This window comes from Scylla paramamosain, chromosome 15, assembly GCF_035594125.1.
Source record: "Scylla paramamosain isolate STU-SP2022 chromosome 15, ASM3559412v1, whole genome shotgun sequence".
NCBI classification, from domain to species: domain Eukaryota; kingdom Metazoa; phylum Arthropoda; class Malacostraca; order Decapoda; family Portunidae; genus Scylla; species Scylla paramamosain.
The window spans coordinates 17,543,512-17,561,011 of NC_087165.1; the positions used below are offsets into that span (position 1 = coordinate 17,543,512).

The 17,500-nt window shown below is 40.0% G+C and overlaps 1 protein-coding gene and 1 long non-coding RNA gene across 2 annotated transcripts in view; one reads left to right on the top strand and one right to left on the bottom strand.

Moving 5' to 3' along the window:
• The window catches only part of LOC135107546 (uncharacterized), a 114,956-nt gene that overhangs the window by 29,900 nt on the left and 67,556 nt on the right, over positions 1 to 17,500 (bottom strand). The window contains exon 2 of the long non-coding RNA XR_010271819.1: positions 14,673 to 14,714. This is a non-coding gene — a long non-coding RNA (uncharacterized LOC135107546). The remainder of the gene's footprint in view (positions 1 to 14,672; positions 14,715 to 17,500) is intronic.
• The window catches only part of LOC135107545 (tachykinin-like peptides receptor 86C), a 154,100-nt gene that overhangs the window by 19,191 nt on the left and 117,409 nt on the right, over positions 1 to 17,500 (top strand).

Below are 17,500 nucleotides of genomic sequence, written 5' to 3' on the forward strand. Positions count from 1 at the left end.
GCCTGACACTCCTTTCACATCCAATAGCCTCTCCATTGCTGCTAAAAATCCTTTAGCCCCTAACCATAACACAAATTCTGGTCTGTCTCTGAAGATGCCGCCACCCTTCTCTTCTTCCCTTTTGAGCTTATGCACTCCTGCCTCGTCAGCGACTTCACAAGAGTCATCAGGAGTCTCTTCTCGCCGGTAAGGAGACGTGAAACCAAACGTCGATCAGGTTCATCTTGAATTCGAACGAGGGTTAATTTTTCGTGGTTTAAATGGTGCAACCAACGCTTCAACGTTAGCATGATCCTTGTGAGGGTGGGGAATGTCCATTGTCTCTATTTGTGTTTATTTGGGTAAGGAATGTCGGAGTTGATAACAGTGAGGTTGATGGCAGCGATAAACATGATAACGATGACACGACAGTCATAACGACGATGACTGTATGATGATGCCAATAACCATAATGATAATGACCGTAATTAATTAAATTGACAATAGATATGATCGTGATGACCACAGATAGATAGAAAGAACTGTAGATAGACAGATAGGAAGAGACAGACAGACATATAGATACAAATATTCTTCCATCATTTATTTCACCGTCCTTCACGTAGAGCTACCAAGGAAGGAAGCCTGCGAGTCATATCCCAGTGCTAAAATAACAGAGCAGGACACACTGATGTATGAAAAACTGGCAACAGGTGTGTAGTGCATTATAACGAGCGGTGGTCTGAATGTCAAGCACACAAAACATAATAATGCTGACGTGCAGCGCGAGATGTTGACCTCGGCTCCTGCTGTCTCTTAATCTCACCTAGAGGAGTCGCCTAAAACAAAGCCTGCCGAGTGGTAAAGAGAGGGGGGCAATACGGAGGTACCCGTGTTTTCCATTTGCATATCCCAACACGTTATTTAAGTTTGAGAGGTCTGATTGGTATTCAATAACAATTATTATTATACAAAAATTGACGGTCATCCTTCGTTCAGTCTCTTTAACAATGCAGTGCTAACGATTCGTCAGTCTACTACACTCTGCTTCACCAACTCCGTCACAGTATGTAATTTTGCCGCCTTAGGACACGCGATTGGCACTGCTACTGAGTGAAGTTCCCACTCGCTGATTAATCTATATGTTCCCGTCTTGTTTGAAATGTACGGCAAAACTAATGTGTGACGTTTCCACAGAAACCCTAAATTGATTATACAGTGGCGAATTATCTAAATTAGGAGTAATGTGGTGTCTTACAACTGAACAATGATTTTGGTACGGATGAAGCAGCTTTGCCATATGTCTTGAAATAAAACAGCGAGTGAAAGCAGCAGTCAATGGCACTATTGTCCACCTCGCTAAATTGAAACTGAGTATAGCGATTAGTGTACTGTAATCAAGCATCCAATGAGAAGAATCTAAAGGTCTGTTGCTGATCGCTATTCTTTGTACAATGGAATATTTCTTGATCTCGATTACTTCATTGTGATATAGTATTTAAAACGTGATTGATTTTATATACTCGTACAACAGTGATTCACAAAAAACACCAAACTTGACCTGCTGGGGAGCCAAAGAGGCAAGCGTGCGTGTGTGCATTCCCAAAGGCTGCAGTTAGGCAATAATATGGAAAAAAAAGATAAACAAATAAATAAACCATTTCACTGATACGCGTAATAATCTCCTAAATCCCACATTCTTAAAGGCTTTGCTTGCTGCTGCTCTCTTGCAAAAACTGAGAACATAATGTTCAGGAATTCTTCAAATATAACTTATGAATTAAGCAATCTGTTGATATTTAATGAAGGTATCACAATATATTAAATATCTATTGTTTGGGTTTTCGTATATTCGCAAGGGAAGTGCAGGAATGGCAGGGGGAGAGAGAGAGAGAGAGAGAGAGAGAGAGAGAGAGAGAGAGAGAGAGAGAGAGAGAGGAGAGAGAGAGAGAGAGAGAGAGAGAGAGAGAGAGAGAGAGAGAGAGAGAGAGAGAGAGAGAGACTATATCTCCTTTATCTTCATACATATTTCCGCTGGTGGATGATAGATACAGGTAAAGGAAACAAAGGCGGGGTGCGCCAAGATAGAGTGGTGAGATGTCTGTTCAAATCCGCACACTGGCCACTGAGGGGAAAGCTTTGCCCTGCTCTGCATTTATCAAGACTGGTGAGGGAAAAGGGCCAGACAAGAGGGAAAATAGGACAAGAGGGAAAATAAGAGCCAGTATTTACGGGTGGGTGTGTTGTAACCCAATAAACAGCAAGAAGATATAAAACACGCAAGGAGGACAATTATGAAACAAGAATGAAGAAGGAAAAAATAAAGAAGCTAGTAAGAAAGTATAGAAAGAATAAATGAAGGGAAACATTACAAATAGGAAGAAAGTTATCACCGCCCTTATAGATGGGACGTGACCACCGAGGAAAACAAGACGCAGTTAGTCATCATAAGAATAGCAGAACCTGAGAATAGCAGCAGATTACAAGAGGAGACTCAGATGGCTATCATAAGAGTAGTATACAATGGAGGCAGAGGTCACCGGCAGCAAATGACGTGGACAGGACGGACAGCAGGCATAGAACTAAAGCGAGACAGGTGCTTCTCTCTCTCTCTCTCTCTCTCTCTCTCTCTCTCTCTCTCTCTCTCTCTCTCTCTCTCTCTCTCTCTCTCTCTCTCTCTCTCTGTTGGTTGTTAGTAGAGAGAGAGAGAGAGAGAGGAGAGAGAGAGAGAGGAGAGAGAGAGAGAGAGAGAGAGAGAGAGAGAGAGGAGAGAGAGAGAGAGAGAGAGAGAGAGAGAGAGAGAGTGTGTGTTTCTGTGATATCTGCGGGATAAGAAAAGTCACAAGACACACCATCAGCAGAAAAGTGAATAACAGCGAAAGTATTAAAGCATCGAAGTCGGCAGACACAAGTCAAACAGTGCGGACAAAAGGTTCAAGACTCACAGCAACAAACACGAGGCGCAGTAACAAAATAGCACGATTCCCTCCCAGCGCGCGTAAACCTAACTGACAAGAGAAAGAAAAAACAAGTCAGCATAAAACAAAAATAACAAAACGAATGGTATAACTTGCAGAGAGAGAGAGAGAGAGAGAGAGAGAGAGAGAGAGAGAGAGAGAGAGAGAGAGAGAGAGAGAGGAGAGAGAGAGAGAGAGAAAATAGACAGATGTCATAATGTGGTGTTATTTCCTCTCCACGTCAAATATTGTAATTCTATTTTCTTTTATTTCATTTCGCTCGTCGGCTTCCGTAATTGTGCGCTTCTTTTTTCTTCACCTTTTATCTCATTCCTTCCATTCCTTCCCGTCGTCTTCCAATCTCTCTCCAAACCATACTTACCTCTCTTCCTTCACCTTAACCACCACCTCATTTACTATTACTGACCTTTTTCTCACCTTACATTACCCTTCATCTCCTCCTCCTCCTCCTCCTCCTCCTCCTTTTCCTCTTCTGTTCGTTTACTCATCCTCCACCTTCACCTTCTGCAGCTCTTCCTTTTGTTCTTTCTCCTCCTGTTCCTTTACTTCTCATTCTTCTGTTCCTGAGTTTCCTGCTCTTTCTTCTTCACTGCACATCTTTGCTCCCCGTACGTCCTTTCTTATTTTCCTGCCATCGCTCCTTCAATTCTCTCCTCTTATTGTTCATGCTTTACTTTTTTTCTTATTCTCTATCTTTGTCCCATTTCTCCTTTTCTGCGAAGCCCTCTCTGAATGCCCTTGTGTCCTCGCGCTGTCTCTTAGTTCTAGCTACTTTGAATGTCTTGAAAGAAGACTTACAGGGGAGAGAGAGGAGAGAGAGAGAGAGAGAGGAGAGAGAGAGAGAGAGAGAGAGAGAGAGAGAGAGAGAGAGAGAGAGAGAGAGAATCTTATAACACAGCGGAAGGTTTTGAAATAATCATTGTAACTTTAAAATGATGTAATATTTACATTTTTTAATACAAATATATATATATAAATAATTTTTGCTAACGCCTATTGTTTGTGAAATAAGTAATGGACTTTCCTGAAAATAATAAAATAATCAAATAAAATAAAAAAAAATATATTGAAAAGTTTTTATTATTGCGTGTTTTTTTTTTTTTTTTGTGATATTAATTAAAGTCAATCTTTTCGACCACCTGCACAACAATGAGTTTATAATAAGTGGTTTAATTTTCATGGTTACTATAACTCCCGCTTCCTCGCTTCTTTCGTCAACACCGCGCCCTTTGAGAGTCTGTGAGGGCGGGCCATCAAGGCAAGCCGTCGGGTTCTGGATCAATCCCATCTCCTGGTTCGTCTGTGAGCTTAGAAAATATCACAATAAAGTGTGTGCGGATCCTCCCAGGGGTGTTTTGGAAGAAGCAACGGCAGCAGGCCTTTGTGAGGGAGAGTCAACCGGTGGAGAAGGAAGAGCAGGACAATTAGAGTGAGTGGTGTCGAGCGTTGTTGCTGAGACTCCACCGAGGGAGGCCGATCAATGGCGGCCTGGACAGCCTCCGCCGACGGGATGAGAGGCAAGATGTTTGTTTACCAGCAAGGAGTGTAAAACTTTACAAGCATCGTATAACTGTGCAGAACATCACAAGATGAGGATGAAGAAGGATGAAAAGTGTACGAGTACATGTAATAATTACAAAGTGTCCTTAGATATTAGGAAACTGTCACCTTTATCACACCTTGTTAATTAATCCACCTCAAAAGAAAACAAATTTAAATCACTTGCCTGTCAGTAATGCTCAGGAACTAAGCGAAACTGAGGTTCCTTATTTTCCATGTTGACATTTTTCTCGAGTGTTCGTTGCATCATAAAAATCTTCGGTAGATGAATAAAAACACCAGTGTAGCTACAAAAAACATCTTTAATTCCAGCGTTTCGGCTCAGAGACTATACCAATATCAAGGAGCTGTGGACAAATAACAGCGTATGAAAGCAGGGACAAATTTTCTTATGTACATTGATTCCAATAATCCAATATTCTATCTGAGAAGTATAAAATTTTAAAATAATCTTTCCTAGATGGTAATTTACACTGCACTTTGTGTTCCCTTGCTGCAGAGTGTGGAGGCGCAAGTAGAGGGCGGCCGGTCTTGCTCGACTGACCAAGTGCTCATCTGTCCTGCTTTTATAGGAGCGCACAGTGCTGCCTATATACCCTGTCTGGCAACTAGGGCAAACGAATTTCCAAACGACAGATGATCTTAGGTCGGTCAGCAGGTGGTCCTTGAGCTTAAAAAAATTAACCTATTTTAAAATTATTCGCAAAGACGAATCTAAAATCTATCTGAGGGTACAAAATTATTTATTTATTTATTTATTATTTAAAAAGGCTTTATTTTAGATCTGAAGAGACATCGCCCAAATAAGCCAGCTTAAAATCCACAGCTCCTTGATAATGGCATAGTCTGTGTGCCGAAACGCTGAAATTAAAGATGTTTTATGTAGCTATACTGGTGCTTTTTATTCATATGCGAGATTCGGTTCCCCACGGATCAGCCTGTCGCAGAAATTTTCTTTGGTCGTGGCATGTCATTGCGAATCTATTTGTGAAAATTTCCACTCGTATCTCGCATAATATCAATGTATTATTTATTGGTTTGTGTTGTGACGTGTATATAAGTTACAAAGTTATCTTAAAGGGTAATTAAGGCTAATTCAATATAAACTAAATATCAGTTATTGCTATAAATAAATTGGGAAATAGATTGAGTGTGGATTGCTTTTGTTTCTGACGTGGTGAACTGGGAAGCCACGAGGCTGCGAGTCTGCATGGCTGAGAGCAGTCGCCTCCCGCCAGTCACCCTAAGAAGTCCTATTAAGACGTATTCTCGCCACTCTACCAGTTTTACTTAATTAAATTCGCTAAGTTAAGAAGAACTTAGAAGCTCGGAGCCACTGGATAATCTCAAGGAAGCTGTCTTAGCTACGAAAACACTTCCAGCCGCTGGCCAGGAACCCACCGACTACAATTTACCACCTAGCCCTCACCTAACACCCAGCCACGTACACCACAGCTAAATTATCGGTTATTTATAATTATATTTATTGATGCTTTCTTTGATTGTGCGTTAGGTGGGAGACATATGGATGAGTATTAAGGTCGGATAGTAACCTCACCATTTTTCATTCACGTATATACAAAGAAAAAAAAAAAAAAGAAAAGAAAGCCACAAAAGGGAGAGCAAAGCATGCCAGTCAGGCTGTGAGACACGAGAAATACTGCGCAGGAAGACCAGATAATGTTAAAATATATTGCATGATACATCTCTCCAAACATTCAGAAACCGTGTGACTGTTGTGACTTCCCATGAAATTTATTAAAATTGTTTGGTGTAAGTTTAGAGCATAATATCGAGAGCCACCACGGACAGCAGAAAGACAGACAGAGCAGTTCAGATCGTTCAGTGCTTGTTGTATTAGTCTTCACCACAGTCCTCTAAAGTTACTCAAAGAACAGACATCGTATTGTCATTAATAATATGAAGACGAACACTTTACTAGCAGGATGAAAAATAGATCCACAAAAGGAAATGCATTGCGAGCAGAAATGTGTCACGGATGAAAATGTGTAGCCAGGCGACTCTCTTGGCATTGCGCGGCTCAAGACAAAAATTCGTGTCGTGTAAATTTTCATGCAGAGGAGAAGACCCCGTGAATGGTTAAAGCAGTAGGACCACCTCTCCCTGGTACGTGACGTGAAGGAATATCCCCCCCCCTCTCTCTCTCTCTCTCTCTCTCTCTCTCTCTCCTTCGGGTGTGTATAACATAGGAAGATAAAAGTGTCCGTGTGTGTGTGTGTGTGTGTGTGTTCCTCCAAGCAACACAAGCAACTCAAGGCAAATAGACCTCCGAACAAACAAACTGTTACCTCTTTTAGTAAAATTTTCAAGCGGCACACATTTGAACTCAAGGGAGCAAGATATTTTCATTTTCCTCACTTACTCACCAAGATAAACAAACACGTTGGTTAATAATAAGACACCCATGATGTGTATATTTTTAAGTGCATAGTTTTCTTACTTTTTTATATGTGATATTTACCGCTTTGTATCGCTTCCCTTATGCTTTTCTCTCTTCCTTTGCTTATTTCACATTTTTATCTTCTATTTCTTCTTACGCAACGGGGAATAAGGCTAAGAAGGAAAGGATAAAATGAGTGAGAGAGAGAGAGAGAGAGAGAGAGAGAGAGAGAGAGAGAGAGAGAGAGAGAGAGAGAGAGAGAGAGAGAGAGAGAGAGAGAAAGGGGGAGGGAAAGGAAGATTCCAAACAATCAATTTCCTCATTTCCTCATCGTTTCCACCTTGGTTATCACTCCACATATATATGCGAATACAGTTTTACACCCCTCCTTTATTTCTTCCGTTATGTCATTGCTTGTGAGCTTTCTTCCAAACTCAGCATTAAACACAAGTGCGAATTCTACTAGCTAGTTTCTTCCTTCTACAATAGTTCAATACGTACTTCTAGACATCCTTCCTCCCCTTGATTTCTGTGTGCTCTTGATCTGCAACTATTATGAATGCATCTGACGCCAGCTTTCCCCTCTGTTTATTGTACCTGCTGCATTCTATAGCAACGTGTTCTGTCGTGTCTGTTTTCCCTCATGCGAAAACGGCAACTTTACCTTTGTTCCTTCTTATCTTTATCCTTCCCCTCTAAAGTACTATTCTCTGTTTGGAATTGTAACGCAGAGCCCCAGTTCTTCAGGCTTCTGTTTCCTCTTGTGCCATACCATACATAACCTTTATCCTATTCATACTGTCCATATACGTAGCTAAACCACTGTACTAGACTATTCTTAACTTTCTTTGTTCTTACATTGCTACAACTCTCTCTCAGTTTCTCTCTCCTTGCTCGCCTATATATTTTTTTTTTCCATTGAAGGTCTTGTACTTATCTTCATCCCCCTCCTTCATTTCAGTCCCTATATTGCTTTAAATTTCTTTCAGGTTCTCTCTCCTTGTCTGTCTATTTTGTTTTTCCCAACGATGGTCTTATCCTACATTAGTCCAACACCCTCCTTCATTTCCCTTCATGAATACTAATTTTCCGTTCGCCATCCTCTCCATAAATGAGCTCCATCTCATGTCTCCTCTTATGTCTTCTACCGCTGTATTTCTCGCGATCCTGAGTCGCCATCCACTATCTACATTCTGTTACTTTAATAACTGAACAAGGTAAGTTTCCCTTTAGTGTTAAGTCATAGCCAACACCAAGAAATCTAATCAAGGACGGTGTTCAGAAGCGGTTTTCTCTCTCACCACGGCTATTTTCCAAAGCCACATAGATAATTAGCCGGGTTCTCACGAGTGTTTCTCCTGTTAAAAATGTAGAAATGTTGTTAATATGTTAATATGTATCTTGTCCTATCGAGAGAGAGAGACACACACACACACACACACACACACACACACACACACACAGAGACACACACACACACACACACACACACACACACACACACACACACACACACACACACACACACACACACACACACACACACACACACACACATATATATATATATATATATATATATATATATATATATATATATATATATATATATATATATATATATATATATATATATATATATATATATATATATATATATATATATATATATCGTGTCTCTCTCGAGAGAAAAGTTGGTTTGGTTGGATAAGACTTGAACGATATATTTTAAGAATTTTACAAACTTCCCCTCTATTCTTAGAGTTCCAGTTTTCATCAATCATATTTTGCTCTTTTATTTTTCATTGTATTAATTTTCTGATACCCTTTCCTATTCATGTATCAGTACATCTCTCTCTCTCTCTCTCTCTCTCTCTCTCTCTCTCTCTCTCTCTCTCTCTCTCTCTCCTCTCTCTCTCTCTCTCTCTATTGCCTTATACTTCAATCCGACATGCAATCAGTTCTTAGTCATGCAAGGAATATTTCACGACACGATTACTTTTCCCGGAAGGGACATTTAACTTAACCATCTTTATAAAAATTTCCCTCTAAACATTTTCCTGCTTTATTGTCTTGGGTTTACCGATCCCGCTTCACCTTCCCTCCTGTCAACAGGTGTCACGGGCAGCCCCACGCGCGTTAATTATGTGTTGTGTTTCTCGGTTCTCCATTTCCTCAAACACGCTTCCTCCAAAGGTTAAGATCACAGCACACCACACACACACACACACACACACACACACACACACACACACACACACACACACACACACACACACACACACACACACACACACACACATGCACACACACACACACACACACACACACACACACACACACACACACACACACACACACGCTTCCAGGGGTTTCGCTGCACAAGACTTTCTATCTATTTTTCATCTCTATTCTATCCTCCCTGCTAATGCCAGAGTTAATCAGTACTTGCACTCTTTCATCCCTTTCATTAGTAAACTCTGGAATTTTGCTTATTTAATATTTTTCTCCTTCCTACTACCTCAACTGTTTCAAGAAAAGAGTATGAAGACACCCGAAGTACTAACTTGGCTTAAACTTTGCGTGACTTTCTCTGACCTTTGGAAGCGTTGAAAGTTTTCTTTACACACTACTTTCTCTTTACTTTTGTCAAATTCCCATGGCACATAGAAAACACATCCGCGCGCGCGCGCGTACACACACACACACACACACACACACACACACACACACACACACACACACACACACACACACACACACACACAGACACAGACACAGACACACAGACACACACACACACACACACACACACACACACACACACACACACACACACCAACGACACTGAGTTAACTGTATGTATCTTTAATTATTCATCTATCCAGGTATTGGTAACGTCACCTTTAGGGCACCGAAATAGTAATTATTGCACATCGAAGTTTAATTATCTAAGAGTCAGACACACTTCCTACGTTCCTCTCTTTTTTTTTTTTTTCTGATTAAAGGCTGATTCACACAATAGATTGCGTCTCTAGGGATCCGGCTCGCTTGAGTTCCGCCAAAATTACACTTCATTCACACTATCTGATGAAGAAGAGGAGGGCCTGCAGCGCACCTCTCGTCCCGACACGACGACTCCTCAGAAACACATAGTAGTGTTACCGCCAAAACACTCTTCGCTTCGTCTGATATCAAATTTATAACAACACAATTCTAAGTATTTATATCAGACGTACAGCTCTCTAAATAATTTTTTTATTCACACTTGTCGTTCTCTCTCTCTCTCTCTCTCTCTCTCTCTCTCTCTCTCTCTCTCTCTCTCTCTCTCTCTCTCTCTCTCTCTCTCTCTCTCTATATATATATATATATATGTATATATTGTGTGCTACTCTCAAGTTGTCACAGAATAACTTCCATCTCACCATCTAAATAGTCTCTGCTGTTTCATTCTCTATTTTTACATATGTATTAAGTCCTTTCCAATATGAATAATTATTTTCGCTTACATATATTGTCTTTATGAACCCTTCCATCTTTCTTTTCTCAGTGCAGGCAAACCACTTCACTGTCTCTTCTCACACAATGACACTCAACATTTTACTCAGAGCAGGTTCCCATGCGGCATGCCATCCTTCCACCTTGCTACTCCACTTTCTCTCTGATGGCTTTTGTCCTCAGCATGCAAACTGAACTGCTCTTCCCTACTTCATGTCTAAGTCTCATCTGCATGTCAACGTTCACTAATCACAGTTTGTCTAAATACTAGTTTCACACACACACACACACACACACACACACACACACACACACACACGGGAAATCAACCTACAGTGCTCGCTAAGTTAACTAAGAAAAAAATTACAAATTACCGTTGCTTGCGTAGGACGTTTCTCCCTAAGACCTGAGGGAAATCATTTTTACCTTCCAGAGAGAAATGTTACGTTTTTTTTTTTTTACATTGTCATTTTTCTTTTTTTTTTTTTTATTTCTTAATTAAAACATTTTTACTTCCTCGAATGATGTTTAACGTGGCATTTTTATTGCAAACATAACGTTTTTCGTACTACGCTATTTATCAGCATGATTTTCACCACCAACGTTATCATTATCATTATTATTATTATTATTATTATTATTATTATTATTATTATTATTATTGTTATTATTATCATTATTATTATTATCATTATTATTATTATTATCATATTACTATTATTATTTTTATTATTTTTTGTTATCGCAATTATTATTATTATTATTATTATTATTATTATTATTATTATTATTATTATTATTATTATTATTACTATTACACGATTCTCAAAAGAGAAAAAAATAAGTTTCACACTGATTCCCGTTTCTTTCTCCTTTCCTTGACTGAAACGTTCTGATTTTCTTCAACTCAGGCAATCTTGACTTTTGTTCGCTCGCAAGATTATTATCTATTTTCTTACAATGCGTGTAATTATGATTGCCATTATTATTATTATTATCATTATTATTATTATCATTATTATTATCATTATTATTATTATTATCATTATTATTATTACTACTAGTACTATTACTACTACTACTACTGTTGCTGCTGTTGCTACTACTACTACTACTAGTACTACCTTTTTTGAAACTCCTGTAAAAAAAAAAAAAAATAATACAAATAAAGGCAGTCACATCTCACATATACATACATGTAACCTCAAATCCGGGCAGTCTGTCAAACAAAATCTTTTATGAGGACGAAACTCAATCCTATCTTTGCTAGGACACCTATGAAAACTTCGGTAATAAGTGAGACAATATTAGACAACGGACAACAGCAGGAGGAAGATCTACAGTCAAGGAAATAATGTGGTGCAGCACGACCCGGAGATGACGCCAGTGAGAGGATCGCCAGGTGCGGAGCGTAATGGTGGCAGGCAGCACAATTCAAGACTAAACCAACGTAAAAATCTCGTTGATAACACAATTCTCTCTCTCTCTCTCTCTCTCTCTCTCTCTCTCTCTCTCTCTCTCTCTCTCTCCTCTCTCTCTCTCTCTCTCTCTCTCTCTCTCTCTCTCTATATATATATATATATATATATATGTGTGTGTGTGTGTGTGTGTGTGTGTGTGTGTGTGTGTGTGTGTGTGTGTGTGTGTGGTGTGTGTGTGTGTGTGTGTGTGTGTGTGTGTGTGTGCGTGTGTGTGTGTGTGTTCTTTCAACAAAGGATCGAAGTGATATGATATGAGTAAAGGAAAATTCACGTTTTATTTTCTTCTGAATCTTCTAGTGTGTGACATGACAAGTACTGTTGTCATTGCCGAAGAAAAAACGTGAGCTGTATATGATCTTGTCTTTATTCTCCCAACCAACCATAATCAAAGGAACATGTTCGCCAGTCACCAGCTTCAAAAATGCCCATTCATATTTCTCGCTCCCTGGCGCAAAACTGTCGGACAGCCAAGCCCCCATTAATTTTTCGAACTTGTGAAATACTGCGAATAATTTTTTGGCTGCCAGAAACACTCGCCCGCTCCACATTTTTTTTTTTTTTAAGTCTGAACATTCATACAAAATCTATTCTATTTTATGTATTCTATTCTGGCCACACACACACACACACACACACACACACACACACACACACACACACACACACACACACACACACAGATACACGTCCCTTAGATGCAAGAATGTCACTAATCGAACGGCAACAATTCAGCCTTCAAGATCGAGATGTCTGTCAGGGGCGCAAGAAATGCTGAACTGAGATAACATGACAGCTACATATTTCTAAATTCAAGGACATTAAAGGATCCAAGAAAAAAAAATCGAGGCATCAGACTTTCCCGTCAGTCCGCTTAACTGTCTCACTGTTGCAGTTCAGTGGCTCAAGTACGCCACATACTTAAGTGGCAATAAAGCTCTAGCCTATGAAATATTACCATAAGGTAGCTACAAGTACATCTAACCTCTGTAGGACTCGTAGGAAGACAGGAGGCTGTTGGCAAGCAAGCATCACCCACCGGTATTTGCCGTCAATCTGATATCATAGAGGCTCCTCGCTATAACAGCAGAAATAGTACTTTTGCGAACAGGTCGTGCTCATATTAGAAATGAGAGAGAGAGAGAGAGAGAGAGAGAGAGAGAGAGAGAGAGAGAGAGAGAGAGAGAGAGAGAGAGAGAGAGAGAGAGAGAGAGAGAGAGAGAATTATTATTATTATTATTATGTTATCATTATTATTATTATGATTACTTTTCCTCACTATGATCTGAATATAGTGATCATGTTAGAAAGGACAATACCCTTGTCATAGCATCCTCTCTTCAGCAGCAAAAGTTCATGTTCATCCACTTGCCATTTCCATTTCGATAATTTCAGCTTCCTTTCCCCCCAAACAGCATCAGCCTCACTGTCATCCGTCTCTTGCGTTCCTCCATCCATTCCAGTCTCCAACCCCCCCCCCCTCCCACCACCACGCACGCCACCATCCATCAGGCACCCAGACAACTTTTCATCTTCCATCCAAATGCCTATCACACCGGTCGCTTTAAAAAGTGGCGTCTGCAATATGAAAAGTTTTCTTCTACGTCAGGAAATCGTTGTCCCAAATCCCCCTTCCTCTTCCTCTCATCACCCCGGGTTTCCTTTCCTCACCAACCCACCGACTACATCTTCCGGGATATCTGCATCATCATCATCACTAGGTCGACCACCATCATCAATCAGTAGTCGTACTCGTATATCGTGTACGCGTCACTTTGCTTACTGATTCATTTCCAGATTTATTTATTATTTTTTTTCATGGCAAGAGTCCTCAAAGTTGCCGTTTCCCCGACTGAAAAGTTGAACTTTCTTCAGCCACGAGCATGACGACGTCACGCTGGTCTCCACGTGATTAAACTTACTCAAACAAGCTGACAAGCACGGCAGGCTTCCGGAGGAATGCAACAACACCTGGCCCTGACTGGCTGTGCAGGATGCAGATTTCAGTATCATGGGCCATCACTCAATTGACATCGGAATGCTTGATATGTTACGAACGTGCTTATTAGACATATTCAGGTTTTATTGATCTTTATGAACAGTGTGTGTGTGTGTGTGTGTGTGTGTGTGTGTGTGTGTGTGTGTGTGTGTGTGTGTGTGTGTGTGTGTGTGTGTGTGTGTGTGTGTGTGTGTGTGTGTGTGTGTGTGTGTGTGTGTGTGTAAGTGTAAGTGTGTTTTAGGTTAAGGCATGACTGAGTTGAAACCAATTATAGAAGCTTTACTTAACGTCAAAGCAAATATCACCGCCACTCTTTCATACGTTTCATCAAATGCAGACAATATTCCGTGTCTACTGATGCAGGCACATCTCGTTAATGTGTTGTAAATATCACAGTATTATTTACAGCCATTAACTACGAATAGAAAGAAATGTGATACGTTCGCATTTCATATGAGTAACTAAAGCGTTTATAATATACGCAATACATCACACTACTCATGGAAATCAATTGTGATGACAAATTTCATGAATGAGTCTTGCCCTGAATATGTAGGACGTGACAGGACTGACATGGAAGCTGTTAAGGGTGAGGCTTTTACACTAATTTTTCACCATACAAAAATACATATTTTCATTATATAAAAGACAAGAAGCTGTCACTTTTTTTTTTTATTTCTGGGTCAAATCCATCCTAGTCAAATATAAGAAAGTCGACTCGTGTCATCTCGCCATCTCGCCGCGCACTGCCGCAGGAGAAATTTGAGCACGTAGCTTACCTGGCAGAGGGAGAGGAGGTGACGGTGCCGCTCAGTGGAATTCTGAAAAAAATAGCAATCACTTGTTATTTTCTGCATGACTCATGACACATCAAATATATTTCAGTGTTGCAGACATATTCCATGTTACACTGAAAATACACAATCTTGTTCAAACATACATTCACAAGAAAATACAAATGTAATAGTAAAATTGGGAAAAACTACCAAAAAAGAAATATGATGAAATTAAATACATAAAAACATGCTTGAAAAAAAATGAACACTCGAAAAAAAAAAGAACGTACATTTCAGTCTGTATGCAAGAAAACAGATCGCACTTATTGAGCCTATCTGCTAAGGACGGCTCGCGGCGTGTGCAGATGGTGATATTGACTCGTGTTTGGATGACACTTTGCTTGATGAAACACTCACAAGATTTCGTCTTTTTCACTGCCATGTATTCGCTTTCTCATACGGCTGAACATCCCTGGAATTTCACTCCCAATCTATTTAAACTAAGAGGAGGAAGGGTACTCTTGAGAAATTAAGAAATACTCATATACTGAGATCCGGCATCTGACACAGCTTCAGCAGCTTAATTAAATCTTACCAGCCGAACACCAGCTCCACTTTCTGTCTGACTCCTTACACCTGCAGTAGCTCTTAGCATGTCAGCTTTCGCTATACGCAATTGGAATAACTTTAGCTATGGCGCCGATAGAATGGAGGTCCTTTTGTTGTTATTTTATTGCCGGTCTTGTCCATTTTTATAACTCAGGAGGAGAAGGAAAGCAAGGCTAAGGCAGAGGAGGATGGGGTGCATAATGGAGGACTTGAGCGTAAAACAGCTGCCAAAGAAGGTTGTGTACGACGACTTTTTTTTTTTTCATATAGGAGGGACACCGCCCAAGGGCAACAAAAATCCAATAAAAAAAGAAAAAGCCCCACTGAGATGTCGATCCCCGAAGAAGGAGATACAGAAGCAGGCAGGGAGTTCCAGAGAAAGGGATGAATAACTGGGAATACTGGTTAACTCTTGCATTTGAGAGGTGAACAGAATAGGGGTGAGAGAAAGAAGAAAATCTTGTGCAGCGAGGGTGCGGGAGGAGAGGAGACATGCAGTTAGGAAGATCAGTTAGCATGAAAATAGTGGTAGAAGATATGAGATGCAACATTGCGGCGATGAAAAAGAGGCTGAAGACAATCATTTAGAGGACAAGAGTTGATGAGACGAAAAGCTTTTGATTCCGGCTGGAAGGCTGTGTCGAGTTGATAACTGGAAGAATTGAGTTTTTGAGGCATTGAACAATACTATGTTTGCTCTGCACCAATCAATAATTTTAGAGATGAGAAGTCAGGCGTTCTTTGGCTTTTCTTTCACACCAGACTTTGAGAAGGCACCCACCATTCAATCCACTCAGTCTACTCATGCATCTCATTATTTTAATTGGTCTTTCGCTCCAAACGCATTATTATCTTTTCCAAGAAATTCTGCCTTACTTTCACTAGTTTTTCTATTTCAAGTTCTTCATACTATTTTTTTTTATTACTATCACTGTTACTACTAATGACGCTGATACCAATGACAATACTGCTGCTATTATTACTACTACTACGATTAGTACCTTTTACACTGCAAATGCTGCTGCTGCTACTGTTGATGATGATGATGATGATGATGATGATGATGATGATGATGATGATAATGCTGTCAATGGCAATAATGCGGCTGCTGCTGCTGATGATGATGGTGGTAGTGGTGGAGATCGTGGTGGCGGTGATGGTGAGAAGGTTGATGGGAATGATGAAATAAAACCAACACCACCACCATCATCAACAACAACAACAACAACAACAACAACAACAATAACAACAACAACAAAACAGCAGCATCAACAACAACGAAGTAACAACAACAGCAACAACAACAACAACAACAACAACAACAACAACAACAACAACAACAACAACAATAACAACAGCACCACCACCAACAACAACAATGCTAGTAGCAGCAGCGACAGTAGTAACAAGAACAAGAACAACAACAACAACAACAACAACAACAACAACAACAATGGCAACAGCAACAGCGAGAGTAGTACCAACAAGAACAGCAACAACAACAACAGCAAGAACAGCAACAACAACAACAGCAACAACAACAACAACGACAACAATGGCAGCAGCAACAGCGAGAGTAGTACCAACAACAACAGCAACATCGACAACAGCAACAACAACAATAGCAACAACAACACTTACACAAGCCCCTTTTTCACCACAAACACGAACGATGACATGAAAAAAAAAGGGAAAAATACACATATAACAACGTTGAAACTGTACAACAAAAGTGGAGAAAATATTGTGGGCTATTTTCTTTTAACTGTGGAAATGAAAGCAATGCCGCTGTGGAAAAGAAAAAAAAAAAAGTGTTGGAGGTATTGTAGATTCCAAAGTCAAAGTTGCTGCTATGGAATAAAAGCACAATAACAAACGGACAGCAGCAAAAATACCAGCACACCTACACGTAGCAGTCCTTATATGAAACGTACACACCTACGTATACTCGCCTACAACCCCTAACCATAATTCGAACCAATCTTAAACTCACTACTGATTTAGTATTATCAACGTAATTACTGAGTCTATTTGAGTTACGTACAATCACTAGTGGGAAACAGATTTTTTCCAATATCTATGGAGGCTATTATTAGTCCCACGCGAAGACAATAAAGACACACTAAGGGTTACAAAAAATTACGAAATCTTGAGAAAGAAAGGTCAGTGTACCTCTCGCTCCTTGAAAGAGCTCAAATTCAAGATAGGTGGAGAAGCACATT